The sequence below is a fragment of the Aythya fuligula genome, chromosome 2 (genome assembly GCF_009819795.1).
Source record: "Aythya fuligula isolate bAytFul2 chromosome 2, bAytFul2.pri, whole genome shotgun sequence".
Taxonomy (NCBI): Eukaryota; Metazoa; Chordata; class Aves; order Anseriformes; family Anatidae; genus Aythya; species Aythya fuligula.
In genome coordinates, this window is record NC_045560.1 from 6840831 (window position 1) to 6860643 (window position 19813).

Sequence of the window (19813 nt, forward strand, 5' to 3'; positions counted from 1 at the left end):
TTATTCTGAAGATTTTAAGCTGCTTAGCTTACTGCCTTCAACTTTCAAATTCCTACAACCAAATCCTACCCATGCACCATGCACCCACCTTTATTAACCTGCTTCTCTTTGCTCAGGATCCTGACTCTCTTGTGCCAAGTCAACGGCAGAACAAAATCATCTTTTACAAGCTTAGCCCTCCCAAAGTCACAGCCAACACCTGAATCCTATTGTTTGGCAGCTACCACTCTGCAGTTTCAGGATTCATGGATTTACTGTAAAGCAAACAGGTTTTCCATCCTAACAAAGCTTTTTGTCAAGGAAGTCTATTTTTTTTGGTTACGGTTTAAAAAAAAATAAAATCCACACTGGCATAACTTCACTCTTGTAAATGTGAGCTTTTACTGTTAATTTTAGATTCAGGAGGAACTGCAGAAGCTTTTGGCAGCAGGGCTGCTTATACAGGAGAGATGAGTTTCATCTAAATCAAGCTGGTACCAGACTACTGGCATTTACAGTTAATAACGTTACGGGAGAGCCTTTAAACTAAGAAGCATAGTAAGGCTGGCACAAATGGACATGACACGTTTTCTAGGCCTGAAATCATTTTAACTTTGTATCCATAAATAAAAGATAGGACAGGCATTAATAAATCCGAATAAGAAACTGCAAAAAAAGTAATTCCATTTTAATCACAGCACAGAAAATAAGCTACTGGGCCAACTGTGTAAGTGCTGCTACACAGACACTAGAAAGCTAAAAAATATGATAGAAAACCTGAAGTGTTTAGTTTTCAATGAGGATATTGACAGAAGCAGCAGAGTAGTGAAAGGCAGATAATAATTGCCATGCTGTAAAATAAAAAGAACAAATCATATTGCAAAGCTATAGAAAAGCACAGCGATGAGATTGTTGCTATACATTAATGAAAACCTGGAGCCTGAACAGACAAGCAAGCTAATTACACCAACTTGTCACAGCATCACAGAGTCACAGGGATGGTCTGGGTTGGCAGGGACCTTAAGGACCATCCAGTGCCACCCCCTGCCATGGGCAGGGACCCCTGCCACCAGCCCAGGCTGCCCCCAGCCCCATCCAGCCTGGCCTTGGGCACTGCCACGGATGGGGCAGCCACAGCTCCTCTGGGCAGCCTGGGGCAGGGCCTCACCTCCCTCTGAGTGAAGAATTTCCTTCTTTGTATCTACTCAAAACCTACTCTCTTTCAGTTTAAAACCATTAGTTCTTGTCCTACCCCTACACCCCTGCCCAAGAGTCCCTCCCCAGCTCTCCTGCAGCCCCCTTTAGGCCCTGGCAGGCCGCTGGGAGGTCTCCCTGGAGCCTTCTCCTCTCCAGGCTGAACAACCCCAACTCACTCAGCCTGGCTCCACAGCAGAGCTGCTCCAGCCTCTGAGCATCCTCGTGGCCTCCTCTGGACTCACCCCAAAAGTCCCTGTCCTTCTGGTGCTGGGGCCCAGAGCTCCAGGTGGGGTCTCACAGGAGCAGAGCAGAGGGGGACAATCCCCTCCCTGCCCTGCTGCCCACGCTGCTGTCGGTGCAGCCCAGGACCCGGCTGGCCAAGCACACGTTGCTGGCTCACATTCAGTTTTTCATCCACCAACACCCCTGGGTCCTTCTCTGCAGGGCAGCTCTGAATCCACTCATCGCCCAGCCTGAATTCCTGCTTGGGATTGCTATCCATGGGATGAATCCATCCGGTTTGAATATCACACCAACATTGGGATCATAGAACAAGACTTGCCCAGAATGATGACAAACACAAAGGGAGCAGAGAGACTACCCTGGACAGAAAATACAGGAACACTGAGAGATTACAGTTAGCCCTTTATGGTTTAGGGTAAACATCACACTCATGTATCTACATGGTATATATGCTTTATGCTATGGTATAGATGTTAGATGCACTACAATTACTCAAGAAACCTAGAAGAAAGAAAAGACATGGGTTCAGAAAGTTACTACTGAGGAACCCCTTTGTAATAGTTACCGTGAAGTATTTAGGTATATTGGTCTGGGAAGAGCCAATAAATCAAAATAAATAAATAGGATAAAAACCCACAACAGAAATGTTATTTCAATGAAATGGAGTACCAGAAAAAGCAGAGAGCACATTAAAAAAAGGCAGCAGACAAGAGCCTACAATGCTCATAAAGTAACCCAGACTATTAAAGAGCAGTGTATGAAGAAGCTCTTAATTCAGGATGTTTTTGAAGACATGTCCCAGAATGAGGTGTCAACAAGGGAGGCACAACAACAAATAAAATAAATAAAAGAGGAGAAATAGATAGATGGTACCCATGCAAAGGGTGCACAGGAATCAAGTGTAAAATTGTTAAAATGTTCCCTGGGGGAAACAAAACCTAAAGAAAGGGCAAAAGGGGATACAGGGGGAGGCCAAGAGAGCACAGCATTCAAGGAGATCAATAGGGAATAACTATTCGCTGTTTCTCGTGGTAGAAACCTACAGAGGAGCAAATGAAATTATCAGGTGAGACGTTCAACACAAAAAACAGGGGTTTCTCACACAATGCACAGCTCAGCTGAAGAGCTCAGTGCTACAGGATATTATGGGTGCCAGAAATCTACATGCTTTTAACAAGCCATTAGAGAAGTTCATGGGAAAAAGTTTGTCAACAACCGTGAAATAATAATTAAAAACACACCTCAGGCTCAGGATGTTGCTGAATTGCAGACTGGGAGGATGTTAATAGCTGTTGTAGCCTTCCCCGTGTATTAGAGACAGGCAAAGGAGGAGCCTTGTCTTGCTCGTCCTTTGGCCTGACTCAAGACAGCCTCGTTAACCTTCATTACAGCAAGTAAAAGCACTTCAGGGTTGAGCATTCTTGAAATCGTCCCCTCAAATTTCTGCCCCTTTTGAATGAGTCTGAAAAAGAGTTCAAACCAGAGCTGGTCCCAAAAGAATTCTTAATTGGGAAAACAAACCTCGCACATTTTTCCTTTCCCCATCACAAATAATAAGTCAGCAAATAGGGCAGCCTCAAATCTTGCAGACATTTGACTGTACCATGCCTAAATTTCCAGGTATAGCCATCCTCCCCTGGATGTGTTTGTTTTAAAAGTTATGACAAGTCTCACAACCTTTATTATATTTATCATGGTTCTGGAGATTGCAACAATCTTGACCTTTTTCCCACATCCTAATGCAATTTCAAATTAATCTCCTCTGTGTAACAAGAGTTATCAAATGCCACGGAGCATGTAAACCACATCTTGACTGCTGAGAAAACATCTCTTAACAGAACATTATTTAGGCACGCGTTTAAGCTTCATTGACCTCGCAGGTACCTGAGCACTTCCTCGCATCAACCATTTCTAATCCTGACAGCACCAAGAGTCGATGTGAGCTGGAAGTTTGCACTTCAGCTGCCAGACTTTCACTCCATCACATCCTCCTGAAAGGGCGGCTGGTCAAGATGCAGTTTTGCCTTTTTCCACCGTCATGAAGGGCAAAACACAATAAAGCTTAAAAGAGAAAGCATTCTTTATTTGTCAGAAGTAATTAAACATGTCACTGACTTTCTGCAAAGCTCAGGAGTCATCTGGGAAAAGAGCAGTGTGTCCCCTCATCCATCTGAGTGACAAGGTCAGAGCAGCCCTCACTTTCTTGCTTGCATCTCCATCACTGACTCTGTTCATCAAGCTGTAAATTAATCTGTAAAAATTTGGAGAGAGTACCTACTGTAATTAGCCCTATCTGTCCAAATGAGGCAAAACGAGATGGGGTGGCAGTGGAGGGCTCCAGTTGGCTTGTGGCTGCTGAGTGACAGAACTAGGTCAGTACACCAACTTGATTTGGAAAAAGAACAACATAAAATTAGCCTTGTGTCTTGTTACATTTCTGAGACAAGGCTTCAAGACCTTCAGTTACCAAGAGGCCAGTGATAAAATGCTTTATATTTTTATTCCTCCTTATGAAAATTTTGTTTTCCATATCCAGTTAGAATCCCTCAGCTGTTGTCACACGTTCTTCTGCCACGCACCTCAGCCTCCCTGAAGACTTCTCTTCTCCAGGCTGAACAAAACCAGCTTTCCCAGCCTTTTCTGCTCAGGGCAGCTCCCTCTAGCCCTCAACCACTTCACTCGCCCTCTCTCCTGCGGTTGCTCCAGTTTTATCAACGCATTTCTTGTATTTAGTGGCCCAAAACTGGGTGCAGTACTCCAAATGTGGTATAATACATGTTGAACAGAAGACTGTAGCTCACTTCCCTCGATAGCCAGCTGTGATGTTGATGCAGTCCGTAAGCTGTCAGCCTTCATTGCTCCAAGGAAGCATTGTTGGCTCTTTTTTAGCTAGACCTCCCAGGTTCCTTGCAGCAGTTTTTCCCCCAGCCTCTTATCGATGCAGGGAGTTCGTGTGCCCCAGGTGCAAGACTTGACATTTTTCCTTGTTGAATTTGATGAGGCTCCTGACAGACCATTCCTCTGTTTAACATGCAACTTACGTGATTTATTCAAGTCACAGGCATGAGCTTCTCATCATCATATCAGAGGATAATCCTGGAGATAGAGCTGAATGTGTAAAACAGGATTAAGTGCAGATAGGATGAAGTAGTGTGATGCACAGCTCACCTCTTTGGCCTTTTCTCATTATATCATAAGACCTTTCCCAATGTTTATATTCACAGCTACTAATACACTGGAGGTCACTACACTAATAGTTCTCAATTCTGAGAAATTTGGCCCAAGCTACATCCCTGTTCAAGGGATTTCTGCAAGGAATTGCTAAGCATGCACTGGGTCACAAACGACACGACTCAGTTTTCTTGCTGGCTCTCAGCAGGAAGAGAAAAATTGAAGCTAGGAGCTCAGGAAACCACCTCAGAGCATGCCTAAACACAAGTAGCATCGCTAGCATAAGCAAGACAATGGGATGAAAATCTTTGCAGTTTAATCTACATACAAAAAATAGTTGAACTAGAAATAAAGCCCATAAATAAAAGTGTACGCTTTCTTCCAAAGGTACTTTCTTGACTCAGAGCTGGGATTTACGGGTAAAGAAATTTTCATTGCTCATGTCTGCACAGAACCTGTCCTGCAAGTAAAGAAGCAGTTGCAACTTCCACCACTACTGAACCTGCAGAAAGTCTGTTTTCTCTTGGGTTTGTTTCCTTCTCCATTTTCTGTGGACTTTTAAAGCGGATGGAAGTAGTTTGGGACTGGCTGCCTGAACTGGTAATGTCAGTTACAAAAAAATGTGTTTTTTTTTTTTGTTGTTGTTGTTTTTGTTTTTTAAATTTTTGGGGGTGGGAGGGGTCTAGAAGACTTACCCTATTGTGTATGAGGGAAGAAGTGCAACTAAAATGACAAGTCAAGGATGTTTATGTATTTGGATTTTTGTATTTATATAAAAATATGGATACTTATGGATACAAACCAAGTATGTCCTAAGGTAAAATAATTTCCGCCTCTAAGATCAGAATAGCAGGACATCTGTGTAATTAAATAAACAAACAAAAAGAAATAAACATAGCAAATCACAGAAGTTTTAAAGACAGACTTTTCACTAAAAAAAAAAAGTTCCAAAACAACTTCACATTGCTTATTTATTAAAATTATTAATAATATTAATAAATTTGTACATTTCTCTTTCTTGTCAAATCCAGTGTATTAGGCAACTGGTACACCTGCCACGCAGAAGCACTTGGGGTTTTCATGTATGAGTGGCACTAGAAGGTCAGGGAGAGGTTAGTTTGTAGACACACAAAATGGGTTTGGTGAGGAGGAAGAGGAGGAAACACTGCACGGCTGCAGAAGAACATGGCATTTCAGCACACAAGGACACATCAGCTATTTTCTTCCTAGGCAAGAAGGGGAGTACACTGCCTGACGCCCCATATCTTGGCAAACTGAGCATTATAATTTTCACAAAACACAGAAGGGAAGGAGGGAATCACTTCTCAGTCCAGTGTGGGATTTGGTAAAGGATGAGCTGCTGTCCTCTAAGGGTCTGGACATGCCTTTTTTCTCTCCTGGTTACAAAACAATTTTAATCACGGTGGGAAGGAAACAGTTATTCCATCCTGTTCTGTAGCCGAACCATGAATCAAGATGTGAGCTATCAATTTACCCTCAGGAATCCTTTGTTGCACAAGTTAATTTACCTTTCCTCTTATGTAAACCCGGTGTCACCTTACTGTTTAATATTGAAAGTTATTGACAAGGGAAATGCTGATTCATGAAAGTGAGATTTTGTTCTAACGCATTCATGTGAAAACAAATGAGCCTGCACCGTTACACGGCCCTTCCTCTCGCTCGCATTTCATTCCAGCCCTGTCACAATTTCCAGTGGGGTGAGCGAATCCCCAGCAAATCCTGCAGCAAGTTCTTCTCAGTCAGGGGCCAATGAATTGGATTTCAAAGAACAGCTTCGTCCTCGGTGCAGTAAGAGCTGCCCTGGGAGTGTAAAAGGGCACCACTGCTCACAGACTGCAGCTGAGCTATCTGAAATGGGGGAATTTGTTTATCTAGTTTGTTTCCTATTAATATTTCCTTCACTCTGGTGACCAGAGATAGGATATAAGGGAACACCATGAATCAAGGGAGGGTCAGGCTGGGTGTTAGGGAAAGGGAAACACCACTCTCAGACACAGGGTCTGGTTTTGGGTGGTTTGTGTGGAGCCAGGAGTTGGACTTGATGATCCTTGAGGATCCCTTCCAAATCAAGATATTCTGTGACTCTGTAGAGCAGAAATGTGCCCTATTATGTTGCTGTAGCATAATCCTGATCAAGATTTATATTCTAATCCAGCACTACTTTTCCTCACTATTCATACACCTGCACTGGGCCTGATTGCCTGGGCTGGATCGTAGCCTACAAATTACTTCAGCCACCCTGAAACCACCCAGCCATGGCTATGTGATAGGTGGCCAGAGGATTATTCTGGAACTCTGGTTATCCTCTGACAGTAAAAAGGCTCACAAATCTGGGAGAAGCACCCGAAAACATCTGTGTAAGTGCATTTTCAAAAATCTTCCAGAAGAAAAGCCCAAGCACTGTCAGCCTCAAAACCACAGCCCATCTCCTGCCAGGGAAAGCTCTCTGTTGCTAGCCCAGGAATTCCTCATCTACACCACTGCAAGCGGGCACTCAACAGCAGGCAACACCCTCTCCAAAGGGTGATGTATGGCAGGTTTTTGAGCTAGAATGATCTCATTTTTAGACCAGGCACAGAATGAGGACCCCAACGGCCAAGGGAATGGAGGAGCACGGATAAAGTAGACCGACAGACAGAGATGCTTGAGGGTGATGTTCTGGAGCCATGTTCTAAGGGTTTGTGAAGTAATAGGTATGAGAGCAAAGTTTAAACTAAGGAAGGAAGCATTTTGCCAACTCTACAGTAGCAATTATTGAGCAGTCAAATGTGTGAAGCAGCACCATGGCATGCTGGTCTTCATCATAGTGCAGGAAAACGTTTTTTTCATTCATTCCAGTGACTAAACATTACAACCTCCTTCAGTGCCTTCACAGAACCATCTTCAATGACTCTGGATGCAGGTTGATCCAGAACTCAGAGAAACTGGAATCCCATCTCCCAAAGCCAAGTAATACAATACAGGTAGTCCAGCTACATCCACCAAGATGTAGGGAACAAGAGACAGTAAACACCTCACAAGCCTCCATCACATCACCTCTGACAATTATCCTTCCAGAGACAGCCAGCTTAACCACCGACTGAAGATGTATCAACCTGACTCACACGGATGCTAATGAAACCAATAGTGCTGCTTGCCTCATACACTGGGAAAAGAAGTCTCTCTATATAGGGAAACCAGAGCAACAGCTGTAAGCTTCAGCATCTCCACTGCTTTGTCAGCATCCCACTTGTATGGTTTCCTCACCCAGGATGGATGCAGGGGCACGGGCACAAATCATACCCAGCTGTGCAAAGTGACACTCTCTCCAGGTGAGACTGCCGCAGGGCAGCTTTGACTACTTGGCTCCATTTCACCTCTCCGGATGAATTCTGAAGAAAACAGTTGCTTAAAAATGAAAAAGGAACTTTTATACAGATGAGTAACCTGCCTGTGCACAAAGCAGACTAGCCCGGGATGGCACCCGGACTTTCCTCTTCCTTAACTAGATTTCTGCTGATTTCTGTCAGTTTAGGATACAGCATCTTCAAAAATATACACCAAAGCATAGAGAACAACTCAGAACGATCCAGTTCTGGTGCTAGAAAATATGCTTCATTTATTTTGGATGTTTTAATCACACGGGGAGATAAATCATCTGAAACTGGCGTGTTCCTCGCTAGCTACCAGTATTTTAAGTTAGCATAGCAGAAGCCAGTGAACATTTATTCAGGTGAACTCGTGTATGTAATGGAGTTGCCTTCAGCAACTCTCCCTTGCTTGTGGGCCTCCTGTGACTAGGCTGCCTAAAGTTTACCTTGATATTTCTCTGATGGTCACAGCTGGGCAGGATTTGTAAAACTTCAGGCTAGAAAGCCTTGCAGCCTGCATTATACACGGTGCTAACAGGCCAAACAAAGAGGCAAAAGCAGCAAGAGGTTCACTGTAATACTGGTATTTTCCTAGCTCTTATCGAGCAAAGCATTTAATCTGATGTATTACACTTAATGAAGAGTCAGGAACTTGTACTGCAAATAACAGATCAGATATAATTGGAATTTGTTCCACACCACTAGCCTACATACATCAATAAAAACAATAACCACATTGGATTTTGGGCTCACTTCATTTGCATTTCTTAATTTAGTGTTTAACTAATTTAACAATAGTAATGATTTAATTCAAATTAAAATCTAAGGAAAATAAAACAATTTTAAAAAGCCATTAAAGATTCCATTAAGTTCCATCTAAATTAATATTAGCTTTCTTAGTATTTTCAGTAAATGATTTTCGTCTCTCACTGCTGAAACAAACATGAAGTTTCCTCTGTGCAGTCAAGCTTTAGACAAACCTTGTTAGATTTATTGGTATTATTTCAAGCAATTAATTAATATACATTGGAGTTATTCAGAGGAAAAGCACAAAAATGGCAGGAAAATGGATGAAGCTGTTTTTAAAACACAGCATTCAACTTAGATAATTGTTCTCTGAGCCTTTTATGCGGAGTTCTCAGGTATACACTGTTAGATAACATTTCCCACACATTTGTGGTACTGCTCCTAAGCAGCAGACGCACAGGAGTTATCCAAGCCACACTAGTTTTACGAGACATCTTTCTGCATCTCCACATGCAGCAGTCACTTGCACATGAGTGGCTTTTCAGACAGGAGAGTTCATTTCAGGAATACATCAGTTACAGGAACTAAAAGGTAAGTTCTGTAAGTATCCAGCCCTGCTTCCCAGCCTCTAAACGGTACAGAAAAGTTATTTATATAATACCAGCTATATAGATTACCAGCTATCTAAATCTATATAAATTTAAACAAATAAATCTATTTAAAAATCTAAATCTATATAGATTTAGATAGATACAGATATATAGCATATGTACAGAAACTTTGGTGTTTTTATTCTACTGATGAAAACAAGAGTCCTAAATGTATTTTTGCTCTTACAGTCTCCAGGAATCTGCAGCTGATTTTGGAGGGTTGGATGTGCAAACAAAGGATGCATGGAGGAGGGAAGTGCAAGAAGTCAAACCGAGACCTCTCTAAACCAGAACTGCTCACTACATCAGTTTAATCCCTTGGTTAAAGCAAAAAGTGGTGAAATGCTAAGGCCTCTGAAGAGCTACCTGGCTCATTTTCAAAGAATATAGAAGTGCTGGAAATTAGGTTTATAGTCCTGCACTCTCCTGGTTCTCATGATTAACCTTTATTCATGCAAATGGCAGCAGTGATATCAACAGGAACACTCCTGCAGTGATTATGCTTGCAAGTAACAGCTTGGCTAACATTTAAAACTTGCACTGGACTGTATTACAGCTCATAACAGCGACTGTAGTTGAAAGGATTTATTAATACTTGTAAGACACAAGTAAAAAAGGAGATTAAAGCAAAAATAAACAAGAAACCTTAGTCCTTCCAATTTACTTAAAAAGACAATTCCACCTTTCCAAACAGATACTGCAGCAGTTTTTTATTCTAATGTGCCACACTTCAAAAACAATGGCTCCAGATTTTCACCTGCATTTCAGTGGGTATCAGGCTTTTGCACTCACAGACAAAATTAGGTAGGAAATACAAAGCTTTGTATCACTTTCTCTGAAGCACAAGTGTTCACTTGCAGGTAAACTTAAGTCATCTAACTAGAAGTGCACTTAATTTGAAGAGATTACTCGAGCAGCTCTCCACTTGTACACTTGTATTACCATTATAATTAGAACTACTTCAAAACAACAAAAAGTTCAATTTTGACCACAATAAACACAGAGGAAAAAGATCAAGAGCACCTTGACTGAAGAGGATGAATGCTTTTGAAAAATATCCTTTTAAATCCCTCCAGCTCTGTGACCAGTGACCGCCTTCATTCCAACGCTACTTACAGGGCTGCAACTAGACAGGCTAATATATGACATTACTTTCTGCTATTTTGTATGCTTTAAGTAGCCATTGAGAGGCCTGAAATACATCACTGATTGGCAACAATGCTGAGTGCCCTCCAGCTTTCCATAATTACCGCTTCTTGAGATGCATACATGAAAATTGCTATGTACATATAAATATTGCCATTTACCTGTTAGGTAGCAGATACCAGCAAGGGAGAGGGAAGGAACTGAGTAACTGAGTAACCCAGCCCTGGAAAAACTGAGGAAGAGGTCAAGGATGTGTTGAAATAGAGCTTTCAGAAGCCTTCCTTCAGCACATGGGTACCTCTCTGTAGCAGCCTTGAAGAGCAGATCACCAGGTGCACAGTGATGAATGCTATGAAGAGCAAGCCTCAGAACTACAGGTTTCATGGAGAGGAAAACACCAGCTCCACAATCTGCCTAGAAGACAAACAACGTACTCTTTTCAGCCACGCTCTCTCTCTCTGCTTTAGTTCTTGTCTTAGGAAGTCATCTGCTGACTGTCCTTTTGGCATGAAGCAGTCCTTTGAAACATGTCCTTTGGTCAGTGCCTAGTAGGGTCAAAATATGATCCCAAACCTTCTACCAACAAAGCTTATACTTGAAACATAACAACGAGTAATCTTAATCTATTGAAAACAGGACATGAGAACGTCCTGAAGAAAGCTTCTATCACCCATGGAGGACTTGTCTAAAAACACTGAAACTTTGGCTACCAACTTTAGGCTAATGAAGTCCAATATACATTCAGGTCAGTTAATCTGTTGTCCAAAATATTACCTGCGTTTAATACTGCATATATAATACATCTGTATTGTTTAGCATCGTTACCTTCCACGATCTTGTTGGCATGTAAAAAGAAAGAATTCACTATTACGTGTTTGTGCATACCAAGCACTTTCAAGTGGAGTTTTCCAGACAGGGCATTCAGCTTGGTCACACTCCTACGCAGCTGTTCCTTTCAGTTTGTGTTACTGCAAAAGGAGAAGTACAAAAGCACGCAGATTTGTATTTCAGTAAGATGCTAGCTGATTTCTACAATCAGGAGTGAGTTGAAGTTTCCTCCATCAAAACTTCCAGAGACTTGTAAAAAGTATGCATTTCAAAAGAATCAGCAGAGATAAGCACACCTAGAGGTGAAATACTAAGAGTTAAGTCTCACTTCAGTAATGTTTCTGGTAGAGATTAACAAGTGCATTTATATGCAGCAGTTATCCTCTAAAAAACTTCAAAGATCATTTTGAGACACTACCAAAAATAAAACCGTCACAAACGCACCCTCTGTTTATATATATGTGTGTATATATACACACACACTTCTATTTTCAATTTCAAATTTCCAACTTCCAGAAATGTCTTGATATGAACTTATTAAGCTTCAAATACTGTCAGATAGAAAAAAAAAATACTTAAAACCAACATTAGTGATAGAGAACAGGTTGTTTTTAAACTCACTCTCTACTTGGGTAGTAACTGATGAACAATGCTTAGCAGGTGCTCCTGGATTTAGTTTTAAGTCTGTCTGATGCTGTACAATCACCGTAAGAGTTGCGGGAAAAAGACAATTTCTGATTCAAGGAAACTTTTTCTTTTTGCTCTTTTATCTAGTCTTTAGATTTTCCAGCTAGGAAAAGTATAGCACTGATGAGGCAAAGGGACACTGCAAAAGACCATCATGTCTGGGCTTACAAACATCAAAGAGAAATTATATCACTGTCCAGAAACTGGGAACAGGAATTTCATGTCACCTACCATATCAGCAGTAGATTTAATTCCATGGATGCTCTAATCCCATTCTTCCACACATCCAACCTTTTGTATTTTGGGTCAGTTTTGTCATTGATTCCAAATTTCAGTGTTTAAGTGCAAAGCTAAAAAACTTTCTGCTCCTACTTTCAAAGTTCTCTCTTTGACATGAGTAAATACTGCACTCAGAACTTATTTTCATGAACTTCCCATCCTTTGCCACCATTAACACTTGGACTAAACCGACACTGTGAAAGCCCCGGGGCTGAGACTTGTCACTTCACGTGCACCATGCATACCTGTTCTCGTGCATAGATTAGACAAAACATATACAGGCTAAAAAGCGTTACAGTTTAAAGGTGGAAAAAGAATACCCTCGGTTCTGAGGAACCACTGCCAGAAATAAGAAAGAAAAGCTGCCCAAATTAATCTTTTCATGTCTCAAGAGAATTAGATATACAAGTAGACTGCAAAATTCCACCTGTCCAAAGAAATGGGAATTTTTATTTGGTTTTTACTTACACAAGAAATTGGGGTAGGGAGTATTTTTCTTCCTTGATATCATTTAAATAAGCATTGAGTAACTGCCCTCCAGAAATCAGTCTGAAGGGAACCAAAGCTTTAGATGCTTAAAGCTGTTTTAAAAACGTAGGCTCCACTCTGTTTTAAAGCAGGTTAAATCTGTCTTGCCTAACCTCATCCAACAAACACAATCATAGCTAAAAAATCACCGTACGTGTAGGCAAATAGAGTAGGTAGGGAAAGAATGACTTATCTAGTAGAACCCCTGTTAACGCTGAAAAACTCGAGTGTGGGTTTGATGCAGCTGAAAGCATCGAGACACTTAGTGCTCAGAGCTGATGCATAACGTGAGATGTGCAAGAGAGGCTGAATCACCTTAAATCAGAAAAAAAAGGAAAGACAGGGTCTAGGGAAGCTTGGAAGAGCTGATTAGAGTTCACTAACAGGCCTGTCACATTTGAGCAACAAAAAGGAAAACACAAAGACAAAGAGAGATCTAAAGAGGAAGAGAGATTTAAAATAATAAATATCTAGCATTTGACTCAGTGTTAACAAAGGTAAATGTAGGATTTTACAAGCAGAACGATCATCAAAACAGGGGATCGCTTAGGGTGGTAGCAGCATTTGGTATAAATGATTAATACAAAGGATTGTTTGGATAGCTCTGAATCAGATGAGCCTCCAACAACTGCATCTCCTACAGACTCACATTTCTGAGGTGGAATGAACAACTCTGATCCTTCAAACTCACCCTTCAATAACATAAGTGATCCCTTTACTAAAAACAGGATGCCTATTTTTAGAAAAAAAATCCATCTTGTTCTTAAAACTGTCAGAGCTTCAGAATCCACTACCCCACTGTCAATTGCTGCATCGTTTGATTTCAGTCTCTGTTAACAACCCGCACCTTGCTTGTCATTTGAGGTTTGCCTACCTTCAGCTTCCAGTTATTGAACCATAATGTTTCTGCCTGTAAGGCTCTGGAGTCCTATACTGTCAAGTTTCCTTTCCCAAAGAAGGTACTTAAGGACTGCAATCATGTCATTCCTTTGCTAATCTAAATGGATTTAGAACTATAGATCAGCCTCAAAAAACAAGTGATAGAAGGTGATTTATTAGATAACCCAACTGATCTCCAAATCCCTAGCTTCTAGAGATCCATGAAGCTCTAACAAAACCAGTCAACTGACAGCTTAACTATTTTTCAGAGTACTGCCTGACCAGTACATCCACTGCAACAGTTATAAACAATCTCTCCCCCCATCAGGGTACAGGAATTGAACCATTTAAATACTCGGTCTTTTGCTGACCAAACATTAAAAGTGATTGTTCGAACAACGACAACATTTCATCATTGTGTCAGGGAAGAAAGACAGATAGTGCCCCTTCCAACGTTTTTATTAACTCTTCGGATTTTCTGTCTTCATTGCGTTTCCTGTATATGTATAGCAACAATAAAACCAACTAAAAGCAAGACAATAGCCACGACATGAAAAAGCCTAGAGCACGTAAGCAACTTCCTTGTAGCACATTAGGTCATTTCCTTCAGAGACACTTTATCTAACCCGTTTCCAAACTAGCTAGGCTAATACTGTACTCTCCTGAGCCAAGCAATAATAAAGAGCCCTTTTTATAAAAGACTTGGTCAGGGAGTTGGTAACGAGCTAACCAACCTCTCACTCCAGATCACTGGCTTAAAATGAAGCCTTGCTTGTTGGTTCTTAAAACCAAGCCTTGCTTGATGGTGCCTAAAGGTTCAGCTGCAGGACAGCAACACAAGTCGGATGCTCTGTGGGAAACAAGAGGAGCTGCAATAAAGTTCTTGGCAAGGCATTGCCCATCTCAGGCTGGCATTCTTTTCAGCCAGAAGTTTCAGCAGAAAATACAAATATCCTCTGCAGCAGTATCAGTGACTTATCTGGGAGGAATATCCTGCCTTTGATGAATCTGAAAGTACTTTTTGAGCCAACACTCCTCCCTCAAATGTACATGTCCACCAGCATGGGGTGGACATACTTTGTTTGTACATACTTTGTTTGTACCACATATTAAGCAGTTCACTCTGCCCCATCACTATTCATATATGTTCCAATCTGACCATTACCACCATTCCCTATTATTTTAAACACAGAATTTCAACCTCCCATCCAGGGCACTGTCCCCTAATTATTTTTAAATTGTTTTCACTCACTTGCTGAAGCAAAAGGCCCCTAAAAAAGCCATCACCCTCGTGCTGCTGAAACCCCATCAGCACTCTTGGCAGCAAACATCGAGAGACAAGCATGAAGCCAACACAACATTTTAGTATTGATTTCTCTAAGAAATTTAAATCCCGTAGGGCATAAACATCAATTTAATCTGTATGCAACTACAAAATGGCTTCACTCGCCGCGTTCCTCATTTCAGCCAAAACACTGCTACAACTCGAGCAGAAACACAGTCAGCAGTGAAGGCAAAGACTGATAGAACAAGTAGCCCAAAGCTGCTGGTAATTTGTAAGAGAATTGGAGACTCCAACCACAGAAGCCATTCCTGTGAGGGTCCCAAAATCCGTGGCACCTCGCCTTGCCAAACCCGAGAGCCACTTATCATGGAGCAGAGTAGTGACAGCCTCACACCTCACCTTTGGGCTTCTGTGCCTCCACCTGACAAGGTGAACAATGAAACACAACAGCTCCACGTTACACTAATTGATATTTTCTGAGGTCCCCTCGCTCCATTAGACCGCTCTCCCTGCAGACAAAGAGGCACACGTTATTACTACCCTCGGCCCGCTGAAAAGAGCATCAGATGAAAACATCACCCAAAGAAAAAAGGAAATTGGGGAACGTGGAGTTTGCCCTTGTGCGATCTTAGACTGAGCTCTCTGGAGTGAGAATGCGTATTTTCTGACTGCTGGAAAGTCAGGCCCAGCATGCTCTGACATTTCCTCATTTTTCTAGCACTGTATGACTGCTGTTTTGTGTCAGGATGCATCCCATTGTACACGTGACCAGCAAGATGCATTTTCACACACTCGAAACACCAGTAACATATGGCACTTCAAGAAAAAAAAGCATCTCATTCTTCTAACAGTGCAAAAACACAGGCATGTCTGCATCACCCCAGCCAACACACAGGCACCAAGTGCTGTCAGTAGAATTCAAGGCACCAACGTTATCTGCAAGTGATGGATTTATGTACGTAACAAACTGTAAATTCCATAATAAACACAGACGCGGGATTTTATGGACAATGCTTTCGCTTGTAAAACTTGGCACCTTCTATCCATCTCCCCCTGCTGATGATAGTTAGGTGGCAGAATCAGATTCCTAAAGGTACAAACACGACACAAACAGCACAGCGGGCACCTAAAAGTATTAAGAACCCACCAACAGAGGTACCAAACGTGAACGCTGAGAGCCATGCCCAAAGCTAGCAGCTTCTACACAAACACACCCCTGCCCCAGATTATTTTTCTACCTCTAAGGCAGGATTTATTCATTGCTGCTGCAGTTCTACAGCTCTAGCACACAGCATTCACGCACATACTGCTCAGATTGCCATCAACACAAAGGTTCCTATACTACCAGCACATCATTGCAGTATCTATTGGCTGCTTGTGTAAACACCACCAAACACCTACTTGTGTACTGCCTTCCTTCAGCATACCCAACGCACACTGTGGCAATGTTTACTTCACCCACCAGTGGCCAGCGGGGTAGATTTTGCTCCCAAAATTAATGTTTTGTTGGTCTTCACCAGGACAGCTTCACTGGATGAGAGCAAAGACCACCATAACGTTCTCTGGCCAGTGTCAACATGAAGTTTAGGACTGCTTGGTCAGGAGTAGAATCAACTCTGAAGTTTATTAAAGATCATTATGAAGATTATTAAAGCAAATACTGGCAGATCACTCTAAGCCACGGAAAGTTTTATAGCTGCTGTGATCACCTGTGTCACCAAACTGCACACGCTGTCATTTCTCTGTAAAGTTGCCATGGCTTGGACCAGAAAGGATGGGTATGTTCCTTACTACAATAGGTCCCCAAACCACGCACCAAGCATGTTTACACAGTCAGCATCTGAATTCCAGTTGTGAGCTTAGCTTTCAAAACGGGCTGGCTGTAAGCAGAAGAAGGAAGTGACAAAACAGAAGGTGTTTATGATATAATCAAAATCCAGGAAAATAAAGGCAAAACAGCAAACCTTCCCCTTATCTGCATGAATCTCTGAATGAGAGGATGTAAACAACAGGCACAGACCAAACTTTGCTTGTTTGTTTCTAGATCACAACGCTCTATCCAGCCCTTAAGCAAAACAGGATACAGGGTGTTACTGAATGATTTCCCCTGAAATCTGATTGAGAAAGATTAGAGCAATTAGAGCAAAGTGACACACACTTTTAAAACCCTTAAATCACGATTAATGTAAGGTCTAACTTTTCTCTCAAGGATTATCTGGTGACTCTGAGCCATTTCCAGAACAAGGCTGACACACACATTCCAGCCTGAAAGAAAAAAAAAAATCATGAGGCAGAATCCCCTGCCCTCTACTGGCACACGAGATGCACTGAAGCCTGTGCACACACCCACAGCCGAGCACAAACACAGCAGCTGAAGAGCTGTTTTAATTTTCTTTATACTAAGATTTGTAATTTGTGAAAGATCTATAATGTACCGGACACGTCAAACTGGCTGAAAAACCTTACACGTGAAATAATATTTTGGCATCACTGCACTTCTTCCTGCAGAGCCAGGTAGACCGAGGAGTTTTAAAATACTGCTAGCAAGATAATACATTCTTTAGCCAAAAATAAATTCTAAGGGATTATCTGACATTTTTGATGTTCACAGTGCATATCCAAGAACTCTGACAAACAGAAATATATTCTACAGAATTCTCTTCCACGCATATGGCTTTCTGGCTTACCTGCTGCCTTCCAGGTCACAGTCAGCCAAAGTGCGTTTGGCCCAGGAACTGAGAGGCAGGTTCATCACTCTGCAGAAAGGATTTTCCAGCACCTCGGTACCAGAGCTAGGGAAATTCTCAGCCATGATTCTGTCTCATTTGCACTATTGAGATGGTACCATATAAACCTTGGGATACCACAGGGAATTGCTTGCTGTGACTGACCATGTCACTTCCATCTTCTGTGGCTGATCAATTTAATAAGTATCCTCATGTAACTTTCTGGGTCTTGTGAGCAGTTATTACTGTATTCTCTTACTGGTGAAAACAACAAACATTAAAAAAAAAAAAAAACACAAATGGTTTATGCTGCTGTACTTACATTTTTGAATGCAAATCTTGATTTCTGGAAAAAATAAATTGCCCGCATAAACAAAGCCCAACAGGAATTGAATAAACACAAGGGTCCTGACTGTATCTTTCATCCAAAAGATAAATAAGCTTTTAAATCACATTAAAAACAAAAAAGCAGCCTGAAAAGGAGCTGCTATTAAACAACAGAAAGTCTGGTAATATCAGAGTAATTCCCACAATGCTCATCCGTACCCTGAAACACGTTCAGAACACACCCTGTTTTCAGAGCTGTCACACAACAAATGCAGATGTAAGCTTGCCATCACCACACAAACAACAGAATATGACATTTAAATGATACCACTAAGGAAAAGTGGGAGATGTATACAGCCTACACTACATGCAGCAGTTCTTTCTTAAAGCAACTCATCTGTTAGTTACCAAATAGCTAGACCCTTGGGATGAAACAAAACAAAAGCATACAAGGTTCCAAGGAAACTACAGGAACACAATGCAATCACACCCATCTCCTTTTTGCTGCAGATACCTACAACACTAAAAAAAAATAAAATAAAGACAATTCTAAAGCTTATGAAGCCACATCCTAAAACTAGTTAGGTTTTCACATGTTCTACTAAGCTTAAATGGGTAGAAATTATCTGTAAATTCAATTATTTCTGTGTCAGATTTGCCTGGTATCTTAAATCATTCTCCTCCTACTCTGGTGTTTGTCTAACCCCTGACCACTTAAAAATTACAAATGTATCCTCTTCAGCCATGAGCCTTCTAGTCTATATAAGCCAATCTTTTGGTACAGCAGAATCTAGGAATGAAGGATAAATGGTTATTTTAAACACGATCTATTTGAATCTCTGTCTCCATAAATAACCTCCACAATTAAATACTGTTTCAAGTATATAAGAAAACACGTAACAGGAAGATCTTTACAGTGTAAATTTATGAGGTGGTGTTGCCACGCCTTGTGATTTGTTCCAGTGTCTCTATATTTTCTTAACTTGCAGCTCCTGGACTTCCCTCTTCACAAACAAACCACTCTCTTTCGTGATTATGAATAAAAGTAAGAGATTCGAGAAAATAAATTGCTCAAAATATTAGGTCAGGATGGGCTGGTAAAATACATAAATGACCAACATTTTATTTTGTAAAATCACATGATTTCATAAAGCCATCAAGAAAAGGTAATCCAATGTTTTTGAGATGCCACTGGCTGACATACTGGCAGAAAATGCCAACAAAACAGCTTACCAAATTTCCTGTTTTTTTCCTAGAATTTCACATCACACTTATTTAAGTAAAATGCTAGCCTATTTTGCTGTTTCAATGTGCTAAAAACTATGTTATTAATTCTGGGGAGCAAGATCTCTTACTTTCTAAATCACAAGACAGAGAAAGGGCTTCAGCTTTATTAACAGAAAACTGTGGTAAAGAGGTAAGTGACCATTTTATGGCAGGTCCAGGAACTGAACATAGATTTCAGATTTTCTGAGTTACGGTCTTGTGCTTCAGGCAGAAGGCTGTTCTTCTTTTCACTTAACAAGCTATCGAAAATCCAAACTCTTATTTAAAAATTGACAATGCAGCTCAGTAACAATGAAATAGCAAGAATACGTGAAAAGAAGTAATCAAAGTTAAATCACCAGTCCTTCTAAATTTAACACCTGCAAAAATTTGTCCCCAGCACACTGTCAAAAATGTTTCCAAGAGGCTAGTTTAGAATTCATACCACTTTCTGTATCCGTTAGGGCATGAATCACGATACTGACATTACTGTCAGAACTCCTA

The 19813-nt window shown here is 41.2% G+C and overlaps 1 protein-coding gene across 4 annotated transcripts in view; it reads right to left on the reverse strand.

Annotated features, from left to right (window-relative positions):
- The window catches only part of XYLB (xylulokinase), an 82228-nt gene that overhangs the window by 36653 nt on the left and 25762 nt on the right, over positions 1 to 19813 (reverse strand). The window lies entirely within an intron of this gene.